The sequence below is a fragment of the Zerene cesonia genome, chromosome 1 (assembly GCF_012273895.1).
Source record: "Zerene cesonia ecotype Mississippi chromosome 1, Zerene_cesonia_1.1, whole genome shotgun sequence".
NCBI lineage: Eukaryota > Metazoa > Arthropoda > Insecta > Lepidoptera > Pieridae > Zerene > Zerene cesonia.
Genome location: NC_052102.1, coordinates 4,191,808 through 4,210,302, shown reverse-complemented (window position 1 = coordinate 4,210,302; position 18,495 = coordinate 4,191,808). Strand labels below are relative to the sequence as shown.

Here is an 18,495-nt window from a genome sequence, read left to right as displayed (position 1 = left end):
ACAATTTCACGATTCACTCACTATTTGGCAATCGATATCTGTGATTTGAATGAAACCACTACCGCTGATCTGACATATTCCAGACTCCCCTATTGTATGTTTTATTTATAAGCAGTGGAACTCACTAATAATGGTTTCACAAACACAAGTCTGCTATTGAATCTATGTTCGATATCGCTCAAATTAATTTATTACTGACAAACAAGTGAGTAACTTATAAGACATTCTAAACGATTAATTATTCATTTTCAGTTGTTCCTTTATAATTATAAAAATATGTATTAATTTTTTGTTTTATAAAAGCTTGTTGTGTACAAAACCAATATATTGTCATCAATATGCTTCACACAGCAATGATTTTTATTGAAAAGGTATTATTTATTGAGTTGGCCGGCGGCAGTCTCCAAATAGTTTTATGTCACGAGACCGATGTAGGCTATATATTATTATGGCCACAATATTACTAGCAATATTATTAAAATTAAAGCATGATTTTTGATTACTTTATGATAGTATACGTGTTTTAGGAGCCAATAAATTGTATAAAATCGAAGCAAAAAATTTTTCATTATATTATTAACCCGACGTTTCGAACACTTTACAGCGAGCGTGGTCACGGGGAGACTGAGTTAAAAAGGTTTTTAATTTCTAAATGTAATGTTTTACTCGCGTAAAATCAAACACAAAAAAATTTGTTCATTATAATGCTAAACATTTTTTACACTATACTAGAGTTACAAAGAAGAACTCTATATCCAAATGCTTCGTGTGAAATGACAAGGTCTTAACAATTTAGTATAGGAAGATAAGCCTCGTGATACTTGACTGTGAAGTCAATGGAGCTACATGTAAACAGGAATTTACGAGCAAAGTGAGTCGCGGTCTCCAAAACCGCACCTGTGGCTGTAATAAAATACTTTACGGCCTACGAAGTGCTACACGAAATTTTGAACGTTTCAGATTTTTCCCGGTCGTAAATCTTTATGTGGATATGTAAAACGTATACTTTATTTGATCGTTTAGTGACATATCATTGCATTGCTGTTATAAAATTAAAATTATAGAGAACAAAGATTGAGAATGTTTTAAGAACATCTAAATCGAAGTGAAATCACTACTCATCTTACATATATGACATATTCAAATAAACAAATAAATAATTAGTTATTGAGAAAGCAATTAAAAAAAAAACACTACAAATAAATTTTCCATTTCATTTTCAAGCTTTATAACAATTGGATATAATTCTCACGTTTTAAATGCTTCGACTGAAGTAACAACAAAAAGAAAGTTTAAGTAGGGGTTGGCAACGGTCCATAGTTTACAGACAGAACGTAAGCTAATAAAGCTTCTGAATTCGGATCTCAGACAGTTCCCGAAGGCGATATTAAAAGATCCGCCATCTCATGAACCGGGGGGCGGAAGGAAGTTAGTATTTTGCTAATCGTTGTCGGTACATTTGTAATTCACTGCCAAATATTCATTTAACGTTACGAAATTAACAATGAAAAAAAGTTACTGGCAGTTGCATGCCATTAGACCTATTTCAGAATATAAAAGTTTCATTCAAACATGACATGTTGTGCGTTAAATGTGTCAGCTTCAATTCCATTGTTATTTAAATTGTTCATAAAAATAAATGAAACAGGTTAGCAAGCGGTGTTAAACTGTCCTATATCCTGAAGCCAAGTGGCCTAGTTAGCGAGATACAATGGAGAGTGCCATTAGAGTCGTCCATGTGTTAACCAGTTTAGTTCTGTTGCCTGTTAAACGTTCTATAGGGAAATAAAACAAAATGTAGGGTATCGGTACGATGTGGGCGCTAACGTTGTAATGGAGCGCCACCACTTTGTATAACCTTTATCACTACTGGCGATTACAAACATTATTGCAGTGATATTGTATGTGTTTTACAAAGCAATACGTAAATATTACATAATTTTTCAGTCACCGGATGTTAAAATAGGAAGTATATTACTTAAAAAGAGTTTAATAAGTAATGCTAATTCAAATTTTATATAAATATATACTTATAATCTGTTACGCGATTTTAGGTCACGACTCGCTGCAGTCAATTTCAACTAATAACCGCTATTTTGTATTTGCGCAGAAAATATCGAGAAAAGTGCACAAAATAATAACGCAATTTTTGTATTATTTTACTTTCAGATTCCGATACCGATTGAAGATGACACATTCAGAGCGCAATTTAAAATACGAATTATTGGGTAATTTGAAATTTGACATTACAATATTACAAAAGAGCTCAACGATTGCAATTACATGAGATTCACATAATTTATAATCTGAAACATAAAAGAGCTGTTTCTTGTAAGGATAATGAGTTGTTCAAAACTAACGACGGACGGTAACTACACTTATAATGGACAGGTTATGCAACTTGAATGACGTTTATTACCACATATTGTGCTATAAGAAAAAGTCATGTTCTATATTTGAACGAGTTTTTAAAGTTTGGCTCCAAACAGGTATAAATTCTAATGCATTTTCATTTGGTAAAGCACACTGATAGTAACAAACAATATTTTAAGGCGAACGGAGTGTTGTCGGCAGCCGCCTGCAGCCCCAGTTCGCACACCGCAATCTCATTTGCAGCGCCACTGCATTGTCTATTCAATTCATGAGTAAATCATTATTTCAAATATTCTTTATTTTTAATAATAAAACAGAATCTTTAGTCTTGCTCAATTTTTTATCGACCCAGATCATAATAATTTTCAACTTACAAAAATAAAGTAATGTAAGCATTTTTAATATTGTTCGAGGAATATTTTAATCTTTATTTCTGTTTGGCATGGAAAATATAGAAGCGGACAAATATTATAAGTTAAGCAAACCATTCAAATTTATAATTATAAACCAGCAAACGAAAATAATAAAATGTAATGTATTCTAATGTACATATTTAAATTTTGTAAGAATAAACATATTTAATACTTTTGTAAAACAAACAGGCAGGCAAATTGTGTTTCTTTTTTATTCAAATTGGTTGCGCAAACTTTACAACTATGGACCTTTTATAAACATCGTTTGTATTATGCTCATTTGCTAATGGATTCCGTCAAAAACAAAACAGAAAGGTGGCCTCACTTATAAAGGTTTAAATATCGGATGTTGGTTTAATTAAAATATTCAAACTGTGTAAAAGAGTCTAAAAGTCCGTCCGTTTCAATGTATTTTATATTTTATGGGAAAATAAATTATTAAAAAAAGGTGTGTTACTGAAAGATACTATTGAAATAAGCGCACAATATTATTTTTAACAAATAAAAAAATATATATAATTTTCCAAAAATTTATAAATAACAATACAATTTAATGATAATCTAGTTCGTGATATGTTCCACATCCATATATTTTAAATATTGTTTTAAGTAAAGTTCATATTTTACATTTTAAAGAATGAGACAAATGGAACATTATACGTACCTACTTATAAATATATTACATGACAAACATTGTTTTAAATAAATTATGTTTAATTTCATTAACGTTTTTACCTAATTACACCTTTCACATATAAATATATCTTAAACATGATAAAATACGGTATAATAGTACGAGTCAGATTTTATGTTAAATTTACTGCCACGGCTCTGTTTCGCTTTGCATGCAAGTTTAACTGCAATCTTCTTGAAAAAATTCAAATGTTATTCAACGAAATAGCTCGGTCCTTATCTGATGACAAGAGGCGGCACTGACTGAAAGTTATATATTTTGTATTTAATGAAACTTTGCTATTTTCTCATTTATGCTTTCTAGAAATTCACGATGGATTTTGCAATATTGTCAATTAATATTTTCGAGAAATTGTCGTTTTCTCGAAATGTCATGGTGATTGGTAAGTTTTACGCGAGCGTAATTTCATAGCTTTAATAAGCATGTATCTGTTATAAATGCTAATAAGTAAGTGAGATGATAGGTTGATTTTTTTTTTGTTCAGCAATAATAATTCAACATCTATAATATATTTGTTTTCATCTATATAATGCAACGTGGGGTGGCTTTATACATGGATAGATTCAGATTTTGTTCTGTTCAAAAACAAAGTTCCTTAGTTTTAATTTCGCACCTAAGCGACGAGCTTCAGTTTGATCTCTGCTAATATTCCAGTACAAAGGAAGATATTAAAAACTTCAACGCAAAGCTAAGAGCTTGCACTCATAAGAGCTTGCTACTGCACCTAACAGCGAAAGACTTACTTAGTTTTTAATACTAAGATAACTAAAAAATTGTGGCGAAGTCAATGAAAGTTTTAGGGGATCTTGCCTAAAATGTAAGATGATTCTTGTTGTAATTACATTTCTTTCCAAACAATATAATCCGTTAGTTCAGTCGTTACTCTGGACATTTATCTGTGAGGCGGCACGTTAAATGAGATAGTAAAAGTTTTTATAGCTCGATCACGGGCTAGACGTGCGTGGCTAAAATAAACTGTTGCGGAAGATTACTCTCTAATCTTTCTAACTTTTGATAACTAGATACACTTGTAATTTTATTCGAAATCCGCTTGATTTGAACGCTAGTAGTATCTCTACAAATGTAATAGTTATAAAAATGTGGTGAAAATTACCAATATAATATCTGATATGTAAAATAGTATGAAGTCATTAAGTTACGATCGTATTTGAAAATGCAACTGTATTATTACAAATGTTTAGTAACCTGACATGCACTGTAATTTCCCTAGCCGTAATATGAAATTAGGTTGTAATCGCTTATATAGCGATACGTGTTAAGTTGTCTACCTAGCATTATACTGAGGGCCATCATTGAGGTAAAATGTAGCTAAAACCTCTAAAGAAAGTTATTTCAGCTAGGGGAGTGAAAGTAGCATTGTACTAAGCAAAGCAGACATCAAAAGGCGTATATCAAAGACGAGTGTTGGGATATAGGGAAGCGACAGGGCGGGCCCCTTCAATATATGTCGTGCAGCCAGTTCAAATTTACATGAAGCCAATTTTCGGAAAAACAGAAATATATGGAGTGTGTTTGCCTTGAGTTGTTTGTTACAATCACCAAGCTATACCTATATTGTAGACAGAGCAGATAATATAGGAACAAATATTTACGCAAGTTTGTTCATCTACCAGCTCGATGAAAATCTAATACACTGTAAGTGTAATCCCGATAAGTTTTGTACGTATATGACGGAAATTGGAAGATGCGTAGCTGTTGGGAATACAGAATTCTCTATCAACAATATTGATAATATTCTACGTTAAGGATTTCTATTGATTACATAACTTTGTTGGATGTTACACAATTTTCAAGCAGATGCTATGAATAATGAATAAGGTGTATCTTACGTAAAAATGAAAAGTTGAACTTGGTATGCGAATAGAACCTTCGTACTGCGCTTATTGAAAAGTTTTTACTTTTTAATTAAAGTGCCTATGAAATTTTAAGGATGTCGGAACAACTTTGTAAGGAAACATTTTTCAAACTGATTCAGGAAATGCAGATTTGTACATTATGTTTATTAACAAAGTGACATATTTTAAAATTTATCGTCAAACTCAAGCTCAAAAATTTATAAACTAGACTTCTTTCAGAAGGGCTTTTGGATCGTCAAAATATCGTAAAAAAATATAACATTTACCACTGGTCGGAAAGCAGTTTCAACAGAGAAGAGCCGACAAGAAACTCGTAGTTGCTCTTTTACTATCAAGTTAGATAACTTAAAATTATCTGCCTGGAACACATTTTAATACTTAAATTATTTAAATTACATTTTTTGAAATGTATAGTACTTTCAATTAAAAAATATATTAATAATTCATACATTCATTTAATTAATAAGTACGTATATAATGAAGATTTTTTCCTATGTCTATTATGTCGTACCTACTCTCTTGTAAAAACAAACAACAGCGTGTATTCTATATTTATTATAATTGCTAATGAATTCGTATAAGAATTAATGAAAACAGGATTCAGCAGAAATTGCCTCATAAATTAAACGTGATAGATGTTTCTTGAATGTAAATGGTCCTGAAAGGTGGTAACAATTCTATGTAATTTATTCTATGTAGTTTTTCAAGAAATGTAATCAGAAAAGTCTTAAATACTTTAAATTCAATCAGAATAGATGAGATGGTTTTTATTATTATTATCAGCAAAATATTTCATGTATTTAAGGGTTTCAAATATATTTCTGTTTCAAATTAAATAAATTTGTAGATAAAATACTATATCAAACAATGATGTATTTGAATAATATAATAAGAGGCCAAGTATCGTCTAGGGCATTCAACTTCTGAACGTTTATCGCACGAAATATTGCCGTTAAATAGAAGATACTGTTGAATAAATGAAAGGACATTAGAAGTCCTTTGGGGCGAAAAATGCAGAACGCGAGTAATTCATTGTTAATAATAAATTAGATCCTCCGCAAAGACTTTAACTTGTACCAGAACAGACAAGTGACGGCCTATAATTTTTGATAAACGATAACATATCGATGTAATTGACAGGTAGTGGGAATTGAGCGAATTTTTTGTATAAACTATGACTTGAATTTCAATGTCAAACACTCCATAAAACATCCCTAAAGTTTTCTTCTTCTTTTTTTATAAAGGAAATCATGTTAAACATTATAACGGTGACTTAAAAGCGGTGCTTCATGTGTCCTATTAGATATATTCTATGATTTATCCTTATCAAGCAACCTATGGCGTCAGTATGATTTGGATCAACACAGAAACGTGAACAGGTGACTGAATATATACCTATAATATATATGTGTATTTCCGTTCTTGTACACTTTACGAATATCAGCGGTATTTTAAATCTTAAGTGCAATAGATATTTATTTCAATTATATACAAAGGAAAATAATACTTTCCGATAGCATAACAAAAGGCAGCTGATCAAATCAAGGCGTTTCAAAAACGAAAGTTTCGCCGTGAGAGCGGTCGGTGTATAAATCGCACCTCGGAAACAATGCACATATTGTTCCTAGTTAAAGTGCTTGCAATAACTCACCTGTATACAGAACAGAGTGTAATAAAATGAAAAATACATGTTTAAAGCTTTTATTTAAGAACATAAATTTTACTCTGGAGATTTTTCTGCTGTGACGAAAAAGAGCTAACAACTCCTTCGAGTATAGGTTTTTAAAGGTGACGTCGAAAACACAATGTGCTAACTATGGATTATGAATTACTAACAGTAATTTTATTATTTTTTTATTTGTTTTTATGTCACCGTCGGCAATGGAACTTGTAGGTCACCTGATGGTGAGCGCTACCACCGCCCATGAAGATTTGCAGAGGCGTAAGGTCGATTGCAAACATTACGCCTCTGCAAATGGATTGCCCACTTCAAATTGGAAAGGGATTAAGAAAGAAATGACGAGAGGGATTGAGAGGAGAAAGGATTGGGAAGGGTAAGGAAGAGGATATGGGCCCCCGGCGCCCCCACTCACCGGACGAAACACAGCAGTATGCTATTTCACGCCGGACTTCTGTGTGGTGTGGTAATTCCCCGGTGCGAGCTGGCCGAATTCGTGCCAAAGCGTACTGGATTACCAAATATAAATAAGCTTATTCATTATATTACTGTTTATTCATCATATTACTGTTACTGTCCAATTTTTCATTAGATTTAATAAAATAATTCATATTTAAAAATTTTATTCTGTTCTGTTTGCAATTAAACCAAAGTAGTGTTGAATTATATAATGGAGAAGTGTCAGTACACAAGAACTATTCATGCCCGAAACGGGAATTTGCGCACAGAATTGGGTTGCATTGTTACCATATCGATTTACACCAGTGTCAACAGAATGCAGTATCCCCACTGACCTACATATCGTCAAAGCTTCGCACCAAATCTATTAAATGTATTATAGACGAACCGTCAATGAATATCTAATGAAAGCTGTTGCCTTTGATCGTTAAAACCTCATAGTAAGGATGATACTAAAAATTTACGTTCATTAAATCACTATTTACGACAGCTATTCTTATAAACGAAGTAATAAGTATATAATAAATATATATTTGATCGTATAGCGTTATTTATTTAAACTAAAATTCACTGCTCATGGACACATGGATGTGACGACATGGACGGGTATCATTGAATCGAATTATAGAAAAATTAATTTGTCTGATTTATGTTATGTTTAATTGTTTGAATTGAAAAAGACACAGAATGTAAATATTTACATTATATTTAGTGTTGTATATAAATCTGTATTTCTCTTGGTATCAGGAAATGTTTATAAAGTAATAATATAATCTTTTCAATGAAATATGTCAAATTAAGTTAGGGCAAATCTTAATTTTAACTTCCGACTAGATATGAGCCAATATTTTATGATAAAATCATAGATAGCCGTAACAAAAAAATCTTTAAAAGGTTACGCGTTAACTAACAAAGCAGAAGCATATACATATTGATTGATGAAAAAGGCATCGAGATATACTCGGCTCGGCCTATATTGAATGTTCGGGCGCAAATTAGCATATCACAGACACGTGACAAAATACATTCACAATGGCTTAATGAAAGGAGAACACTGTCATTAAAGTCTTAACGAAGGTGTAGCGATCTACATAAAGCACACAAGGATAAAATGAATTGTTACCTACATTTATTAATCACAAAATTAGTACACCATTCAAGTCATAATGATTTTCATTAAGATTGGAGTGAATGTTCCCAATTTGAAATTAATATTAGCACTATTATTTATGCCTAATTGAACACTTAATTTGTAAAGTTTAGGGTCCTTTATTAATTTAGATTAAATGAATAATTCGAGGCAATTGACCGGCTGCCTCATTGAATGTTTACATTTTGGACGTTCATCTTATAATTAACAGTCAATACAGTCGTAAAGTTTGAAATGGACAATAACACGGAAGCGGAGAAAGTTTTGCAATGTTATTTCAGTGCTTAACTCGGCGGAACTCCAACGGAGGGTCGCTAAATCTTGCTCTATAAAAATTAATGGCCGCCCGTTTAGCGACTCTCCTTTGCTGAAGTAGTTACTCCTTAAGCAAAATTACTGCAATACATTTTACAACTTATTAGACCTTGTATTTTTTTATAATATTAAATCAATAGATTAAGAGCAGCCCCTAGTTAAATAATCTACTCTTTCATATAAATGTTAATAAGTAATTCCCAAAATTGCTTTATTTTTGTGAATTACTTCAATGAATCTCTCGTTTGAAGTCGCTTGAAGAAAGCGTGTCAGTTGTTGCCACACTATTTTGCTAGTTATTTATATAAAAACTGCTTTATCGATTTTTACGATACTAGTATTGATATACAACGAGGGGTATACCTAAAAAAAACATTTTAATACGACTTATAGTTTACACAAACAAACATACAAATACTTATTACTGCCGGTCGTCTCTAGCACAGGTTGTTACCTAGTTGAGGCGACCGTCGTGTTTGATTTGTGTTAAAACTTATATTTTTGTATTTTTGCTAAATAAACGATTTTTATTTTATTTTTTACTGCATGTTGAAATTTGACATACTTGTTTAGAAGCAGAAACAATTGACTATATATCCAAAATCTGTCATATTCACATAGATATACATCGAATCGATAAGCTCTTTTTTGGAGCCGGAGAAAATCAGGTTTTATACGAATATAATGTATTATATAAAATCTATTTATCCTATATTATTTTTGAAATAACAGTTTCTTTGGATGTTTCAAATAACAAAAAATTAAACTAAAAAAAAAATATCCTAATGATCTTTAGATAGTAAGAATATCTTGTTCAACATTATGTAAGTATATACAGTAATTTTCATATAACTTAAGTAGATCCAGACGATAAAACAGATAATATCAAAACGTCCTGACTCTGCGCCAGGATTCTCTTCCTTTTGGCGAACAGCCAAATGTGAGTTACGTTTCGGGGTACCGACAGAATAAAAATTTTCATGATAATTTATCAAGCCAATGGCACGAGTATCGAAATTGCGTAATACAGTATACTGGCATTTCTGTTGTTGTTTGTATCAAGCAATATTTACGTTTAGTAGCGATATTGAGTCGAATCAGCGAATTCCAATATATTGGCACTTTGTGTTTTGTTTATTTTTATTTATGTAGGTTATTCACTTTTTTACTGGTATATAATTTTAATACTGTGTTCTAATACTTGTTTTAATATTTAACATACTTTTAGTAAGGATAGATACGTAGATGATGTATTCAAAGCATAAAATGTTATGATATTCTATTTTCGTGGATAATATTAAAAATATTGATAGTTAAATCTGCTTAATCTTATCTCCTTATTGTACGTTTTGTTATGTCCAGTATAACGAATGACGCATGTGCATGACATGGAACAATTAGTTCGATTGAATCTTTCTCTCTAGAGAAAGGTAATAAGTATATTCGAAAGTTTGTAAACACACTTTCAAAATGCAACCAAATACAGTTTGAAAAGTCATTATATTATGTAAGTCAACATTAATGACATAGAATATGTACTAAATGGCTAATACAAAGATATTTTAAGTAGATTAGAAAATAAGAATAATGACAACATTAGATATAGAACTTTCTATTCCAGTTAACATATTGTGTGTAATGAAGGAAATCCTGAGTTAGTGCATTCACAGTGCAAGGCAACAATGACGTCATCCCCTCCCGGACGCAGCGGTTCCCTGGGAAAGTGCCGCCTGTTTCCACGCCGCCCGCCCGCGCTGACATTGAACGTCAATCATTATGAACTTGACTCACTTTTATTGTATCTTATCATATACAAATCGATTATGGTTTTTAGCAATGGAAAGTTTGTTCTCATTTGTTTATAATCACAGCTTTTGTGACAAATAAGGAGCATGAGTGAACCTATGACGCTATACAAAAACGTTTGTCGAATATGTGACAAAATTCTACCAGTGCTAGGTAATTGATCATAATCATCTTTTATACAAAATTTATTTCAAAAGCGATTGTGTGGGTTGAGTTATTGCGAAAATGATATCGCGAGACTAAATAATGAATAGAAAAATATTCATAACACAATTAGGTCGAAAGAAGTTAGTTTTTATTCAAATAATTTTTTTGTAAGTGACTTAAGAATTTATTAGATCCCAACAATAAGTTGTTAAATTTTTGGAGCTTGAGTTCGGTTAAAATTAAATAATATTTAAAGCATTTTTATTTTTCTTAGAGTGTATCTTCCATAATCATTAAAAAATTTAATAAAAAAAACCCCAAAAAACTTATCCAAAGCGCATGCGATTTTAAAATATTTTTGTTCGTTTCAATATGTGCTAACTGATAACAACAAAAGTAAACGACGACATGCATAAATCCCACGAAAACCGGAGAAAGCGAATTGTTTGGAACCGATTGCAAATCGTAGACGTAATTAGAAACATCAGAGACATTAGTCACATTGAATTTGATAACGTTTTATTTTCATTAAATGGATAAAAAATTGTTATAGGTATTAATTATTGCATTAAAAATAAAACTTAGTCCAAATTATATGATCAAATATCAAATCTTTACTCGAAAACAAACAATTCGAAATCAATTTATTCGCACACATTGTAGATACTATTTGCATAATTTAATGTAAATGTAAATAAGACGAACTTATGACGCGTTCAAACTAATAATAATAATCAGTATTTATGAAGGTCAGCGTAACGTCATGTCGATGATCTCACTGTTACATTCAACACCTATAAATGATATCAATGTAAAATTTTGCACAATTTTTAAAACGTAGGAGTATTCAATTAATCGGTATTAAAATGTTTACTTATAAACAATAACTGTCCTTTATCAGAATATTTATATGATAAGAGCAATTTTTTTAAAGACAAATCAGTTACTTGTGTAAACCAACCTAAGGCTTTCAATCTGTCAATAAAGCTATGGCAACTCTTTGGTTGCACTTATCTCTGTGAGAGGCTGTCACCGCTGTTCGATTTAAATTCGTTCGAAAACCTTGCATTAGCGTCACCGATGTCTATATTTTTCCACCAGATCGGTTGGTGGATGGATCGAGAAGTAGCTTCAATTGCCTCCCTAGTATACTGTTATAGTTGTGGAACAAGTCTAGCGCACCGTCCCGTCTAGACGGCGCGTCGGATCCCTATCGGTCTCAGTAAAATTATGTGACGGGGGCGTTACTGCAGATTTGGAGGTTATTTTAATCATCAATCTTCTTCAGATCTCCTGACCCCGTGTCATATGTTAAATATATTAACCATTAAAAATATGTAATATATATAAAAGTTAAATAAAGTTTATTAAGTACATAAAAAAGTTATTGTGTACTATACATGTCTTTGAAATAACACTTATTGCATGAATTATGTCATGTGCAGAAATGCCATTGTCTTACAGTCTTATATAAGAAAAGCCAGATTTTTGGATAATGTTCGAACCAAATTTCAATCGATTATGGTCGTACTGTCGTGAAATGATTCTGTTAATTGCTGTAACTTTAAAAGCAATTGAAATCAGAGTCTGAAATATCCTGTAAAGTTCAAACTAAATTTAAAAATAATTGAAATGTTGAAAATATTATTTTCAGCTAAGATAAAATTGTGAAATCACTGGTATAGAATTTTTTATCAAATTATGATTTATAGCTATTTACAAAAACGTAAAACGAGAACGTAAATCTGATGTATCTTGATTAGAGAACAATGTGTTCTTTACGAAACTTGTACAGCAATTTGTGGGACTTTAGCATCAACTTCTCTTTGGTGAGAGTGCGCTAAGTGGCGAAACAGTCGGTCTGACAATGGAACAAGAGTATGGTATCAGTCTCAGTGCGAGCGTATCAGTCGCGGGCCATCGCACAACCTTTCACTAAAACGTTCTGTGCACTCTGTACCATCAATTGTATTGTACCTACTCATAATTTTATAGCATGTTCTGAAGTATTAAAGATTATTGTCTTAGAATAATAATACAAAAAAATGTGTCGTCATAAAGCGTCTCATTTGCGGCTTTATGGAAATAAATAATAATCAAAGGAATTCATAATATTTTTCTTCCCTTGAATCCATTTCGAATTGATGTTTGGTATTGAATTATGAAAATAAAAGTCCATCGAATTCGTACAGATTTGGCATGTATTTTTCCACGCCGATGTTTTGAGGTAAACATTAAATCGACTAAGTTGAATGCTTCGTTGCTTAGGTATTACGAAATGTAATTGCTTTTTGTTAATTAAGTTGTAGGTAATGTTATTTTTCGTAAAATGTTATTCCGAGTGGTTACTTTGTATTTGATTATTTTATTGTTTAATTCGGTAAATATTTTAGTATGTGAGATTATTAAATATTTAGTATATATTTGTAATCAATTTTGTTATAGGTGTATTGTGGACCATTTCATTCTAATATAAAACGTCGTCACAGTAAGTAATTTACAATTCATAAAAAAATACAAAACATGATACACAATAAAATAACAAAACATAAAAATCAGGTGCAGATGAAGAGGATAAAAGTATGGACCTAGCAAACGAAACTAAAGACGTAGAAAAAAGTAAAACAAATGAAGCAAAATCAAATGAAAAACATGAAAATCAAGGTGATACGAAAACCCAAGGGGAAATCGATGAGCAAGGTAATGATAATGATACAGAAAATAACAATGATAAAAGTGCCGTCAGTAGCGAAACGGAAAAAATCGACGTGAATGGAAATAAACAACCAGAATCAGATGGAGATAAACAAACAAAATCTGAAGAAAAAGAGGAAGAAAACAACATAGATGAACATAACAGTCATGAAGGTAATTAATAAATTCTTTTAATTATCGCCTCGATTAACTAACCCCTTTTATTTATAAGAATGATAGTTTACAGCTATTATGAATAAAAATTAATCAAATTTTATTTTTCTAGTAGATCAAGCACGACCATTTAAAGTTGGTGTGTATGTCCATGATGCATATAAAAGATAATAATATTATACAAATAGTACTTGAGGTAAAGTCTTATTTTTCATTATTGCAAATAGGTGATACATTTACACCGCAAGAGTTGTTGCCAGTGGCCATAAAATTGAGAGCAAAAGGTACATAATTTTTTTTTAATTTGTTTTTTTTTTCACCAACTAAGGTACATACTAATTCTAAACACAAACTTGCAGTGAACAAACCGGGTGGTATGTATTTAAATGTAAATTGTGTTTTATTTAATCGATCATTCTTTATAATTTTCTCAATCTTAATTTCAGGTGGCAAAGGGTTTGTTAGTTCATCGAAAAGTCCTGAACAATTAGCGGATAAGTTGTTTGAAGCATTTTGTTAGCTTTTGCTTTATTACTTAAAACACGATTATTAGTTTTAGCACTCTAAATAATCATTAATAAGTAATCATATTTTTTCAGTCATGACTTTTAAACGCATTGTTACTCTCCGAGGTTTGAATTGCTTACACTTTTTATTTATTATCGATATTATTTTTCATATTCAAATATATGCAAATATATGTAAAATAGTAAGAATATTATGCATTTTTAGAACCTGATATTACCGGACTTGACGCCCTTCAAGCTCTGGCTCTCAGTGGTGAAGGTGTGGTTAGAAATATAAATTAAACACAATCTTTTATTATACATTGAATAAGAAAATTTTTTTTTCATCAATAGCTATCCAAAACATATCTGAAACAGTAACTGCACCATCACAAACAAAGTATTTACGAGGTACGTTTTAAGAACATACATTTATACACATACTTTTGAAGATTGCTATCTTATAAGTTTTTGAATTAACCATTTGTTAAGATCCTATATTACAATCGGTCGTTAATAACTTCAGGACAATTCGTCAAAATGAAGAACAAGCCAAAGACGAGTAAATTTAACCGTAAGCTTTAGAATTATAATTGAACTATTTTTTTTCATCTTTTCACATAACTTTATTTTCCATAGACAACCGGATAAATTAGGTCTACATTTTTTCAGTAATTATGAAAAGGACTGCTAGTAAAAGCAAGTTTAAAAACGAAAAACGACGAGGTATTTATTATATTACTATTTAATATCTATGTTTTTGTATAGCTTATTATTATGGTTATAAGTTTGTTCGTATTTTAAACAAAGGCATTGAACTAGCGAAGAAATTGAGGAAGAAAAGGCGCTTGGTTGTAAACAAACGCCGGCGCGCACCAGGTAAATAAAGTTAGAATAAAAATCGGCCACGTGTACGTTTCACTTTTAGAGTCTAGATGAAGGATTTTGCGCTTCTTGATTTATTTATGCATTTAATTTTTACAATATTTTAACAATATTTAAGAATAATTTACATTTATCTATACCATTTATAAAAAAAACATAAACTAAATATTTAAGCATTAAAGTATTGTGATTTGCCAATTGAAAATGTAGACTCTAGACTTGTCTGGGCTTAATATTGGAAACATTAACTTTCTATAAAATATCTATAAACCAAATCATTACTGTTAACGTTAATGGATACGTTCTCCAAATTCAATGGAAATAGTTTGAAAGACGGTCTAACTGACACGGAAGAGACAGACAGTACGACATAATTGGTTATATATTACGAATTAATGAATCTAGAAAAATCTATTTCATTATTAAAAATATTGAAGGTGATAAACTTATGATGGTGAGGAAAAGGAGACGTTTAGTTGTTAATAAACGACGACAAGCACAGCAGGAAAACAGTAAGTAGATATTATATTAAAATGAAAATCATAAAATTAAAAGATTTAAATACTTAACATCTTTTCTATTATGCTGTTATTATTGTTTATTTTATATTGTGAACACTTAGCAACAACCAAGAACAAAGAATCAGCCTGTCATTGGGGATACGAGTGCAGCGATCCTACTGATTTGGACACATGTCAACTGTTTACAAAGTGCAAGGATCAAAAAGAAGCAAAAGAAGAGAGTGAGAACCATTTTTTTCCTATTTTCCCATTTATCGTCACATGTAGCCTCAATTAATCTTTATTCAATTATATTTTTAGACATAATTATTCCACACAACAGCGATGAACATTCAAAAGCAATTCAACAGTTTCGGAAGATGTGTAAGTAATAATGTAATATATTTATATCGTCAAAGTTTCTTGTTCAAAACATATTCAAAATAAATATTAATTTCATTAGTAGGAATATCGCTTGTGGACGAAGAAGTCGAAAAAATATGTAAGTTTTTATGATATTGTTATCAGTCGTAGAATATGAAATGATTTTAATAACATTAATTGGGTAATATAATTTAAGTAACTAAAATGCATGACTTGTTTTTTTCCAGTGGAGAGTCGAATTATTAGCATGAAACCAAATAGATTAAGTAAGGGCCAAAACGCATTTTGTATAGAATATTTTAATTATCAGATTTCGTTAGAAAACATAATTTACTGCACGCCAATAACACTCCATATTTCAAATACAGATGCCGATGAAAGGGTTGAAAGTCTATCAGAATATTTTAATAGCATTCTAATGGCGGAAGAACTAAGTAAGTATAAAATATGTATTTCTAGTTTTATTTTTATTATGATATACTTTACTATAAGTTCATAATAAACATTAATGTATAAAACAGGGACAACTACTGCATTGTCTCCATATGCAAATGATGAAGATACCACTGAAATTAATAGTGATGATGCGAAAGCAGAGGTTAAAATTTTTTCATCTATAAAATATTAATATAACAAAACTATGAATTCTTATTGAAAGTATTTTATTTTCAGCAAAATCAGAAGATGATTGAAACGGATTTCAAAAACGAAAGCAAAGAGAAACACGAAATGAGAAAAAGTTTAAAATTTATGATAAAAACAACACCGTTCCCCAGTTGATTTTTAAATAACATTATTCCAACAAAATTTCGTTTCCATTTGTAAACTCATTCGTGGCAGGAACATTTGTTTCCATAGTCTAGATTTAAAAGGTAAAAGGTTACACGCGCCGCTCATGATGTTATACAAAGACTTTCTTAGTTATATCTAATGTCGGACAAGGCCAGCACTTGGATGGGTACAATAAAGTCCGTCGGGAGCGTCCCGGAAACAAATGACAACATTCAAAGATCTAGCTTTCAATACGCTGTCGAGCATTATTGCGCTTCTTATAAAGTACTTCTATTAGTTTAAAATGTTTGATTGCACTAAGAGTCACTTATATAGCAAATAGACGCTATTTGTTTATGTTATCTATATAAATCATCATTATATATTATAGAGTGATACCAATGTTTAATATGGATTATGAAAAATATGCGCTTAATAGGTATATACAGCAAATTAAGTAAAACATATATCATTTTATGGTACATGTAGCTTACCTTGCAAAATTATTACACGATAACTCTCGTATAAAAAGGACAGAACTCTTCCTCTGGATGTAATTTCGTATGTAAATCTATACATATTAAATAGGAACTTGGTTCGAAAGTGTTACAGGCGAGTGTTGTGGAGTTGCATTTGAATTATTAGATCATACATTATCTCAATGCCACATTTAAATGCTGTGAATGAAATCATACATTATTATCTATACCTACTAGAAACTTAAGTTTATTTAAATATGTTTATTAATTATAAGATATAAAATTTGAAATTCTAACTGTGACTACTCACCATGCGAGAGTAATTATTATAAGTAATAAAACAAGGTACAGTTGAAAACGAATTGGGTGTAAAACAATATCATTTGGTAGAGTGACATTTCAATTTCAGTTTGCGCTTGGTCCAGGTCACCGTAGTGGAAAGCAAAGCTAGTTTTGATCGTTTCAACGATGTATGTGACAGGGTAACTTGCGTTCTGAGACCAAACTGCGATACAAGACTTGAAAACAAAAGCAATTTTGAAAAGGAATTTATTTCATACGGGCTGGATAATGTGTGGCGATTACTACCATTGGCACACACGCAGGCAAAATAGCGTAATTAAGCGTTATTCTCATCGAGCTTATTAAACAAAGTGTATATGGGACGTCAAAAAGGATATATACTAATGATATATTGTAACTTGAAAATATATTTATACCAATATATTAGGGCATTAAGTAAGTCAAGTCAAGTCAAGCTACGTGTGACTGTGACATACCTAACCGACTAACTTATACTTATTGCACTTACTTTGATAGCTAAAATATTTGAACTTGAAATGACACTATTTGTGTGGACACACACATGGTAAGCGTTTAAGCGTAAGGATATATAAGTTAATTAAAAAGCTCCTGATAAAATCATTAAAATCTTCTAAATTTTCGCTCTGTGTCTAAATGTTAAAAAGTTTAAAAGGAAATAGTAACCAATTAATAAATAATTTATAATACTGTGTAATGATTATATGCCTATGCATTAACATTTCATAGGAAAGACAATTTTCTAGGTTCTACATGCAGAATTCATTCTGCACAGTCGTTGTAGTAACATTAAAAATAAAATATAGTTTTAAAAAACTAAAAAACACGCTTTTCAAGCACATCAAACTAAAAAGTGTAAAATAATTTTT

General features: G+C 30.8%; 1 protein-coding gene across 4 annotated transcripts in view; it reads right to left on the bottom strand.

Moving 5' to 3' along the window:
* LOC119839472 overlaps positions 1–18,495 on the bottom strand; it is an 83,066-nt gene that overhangs the window by 39,362 nt on the left and 25,209 nt on the right. The gene's annotated exons all lie outside the window — the stretch shown is intronic.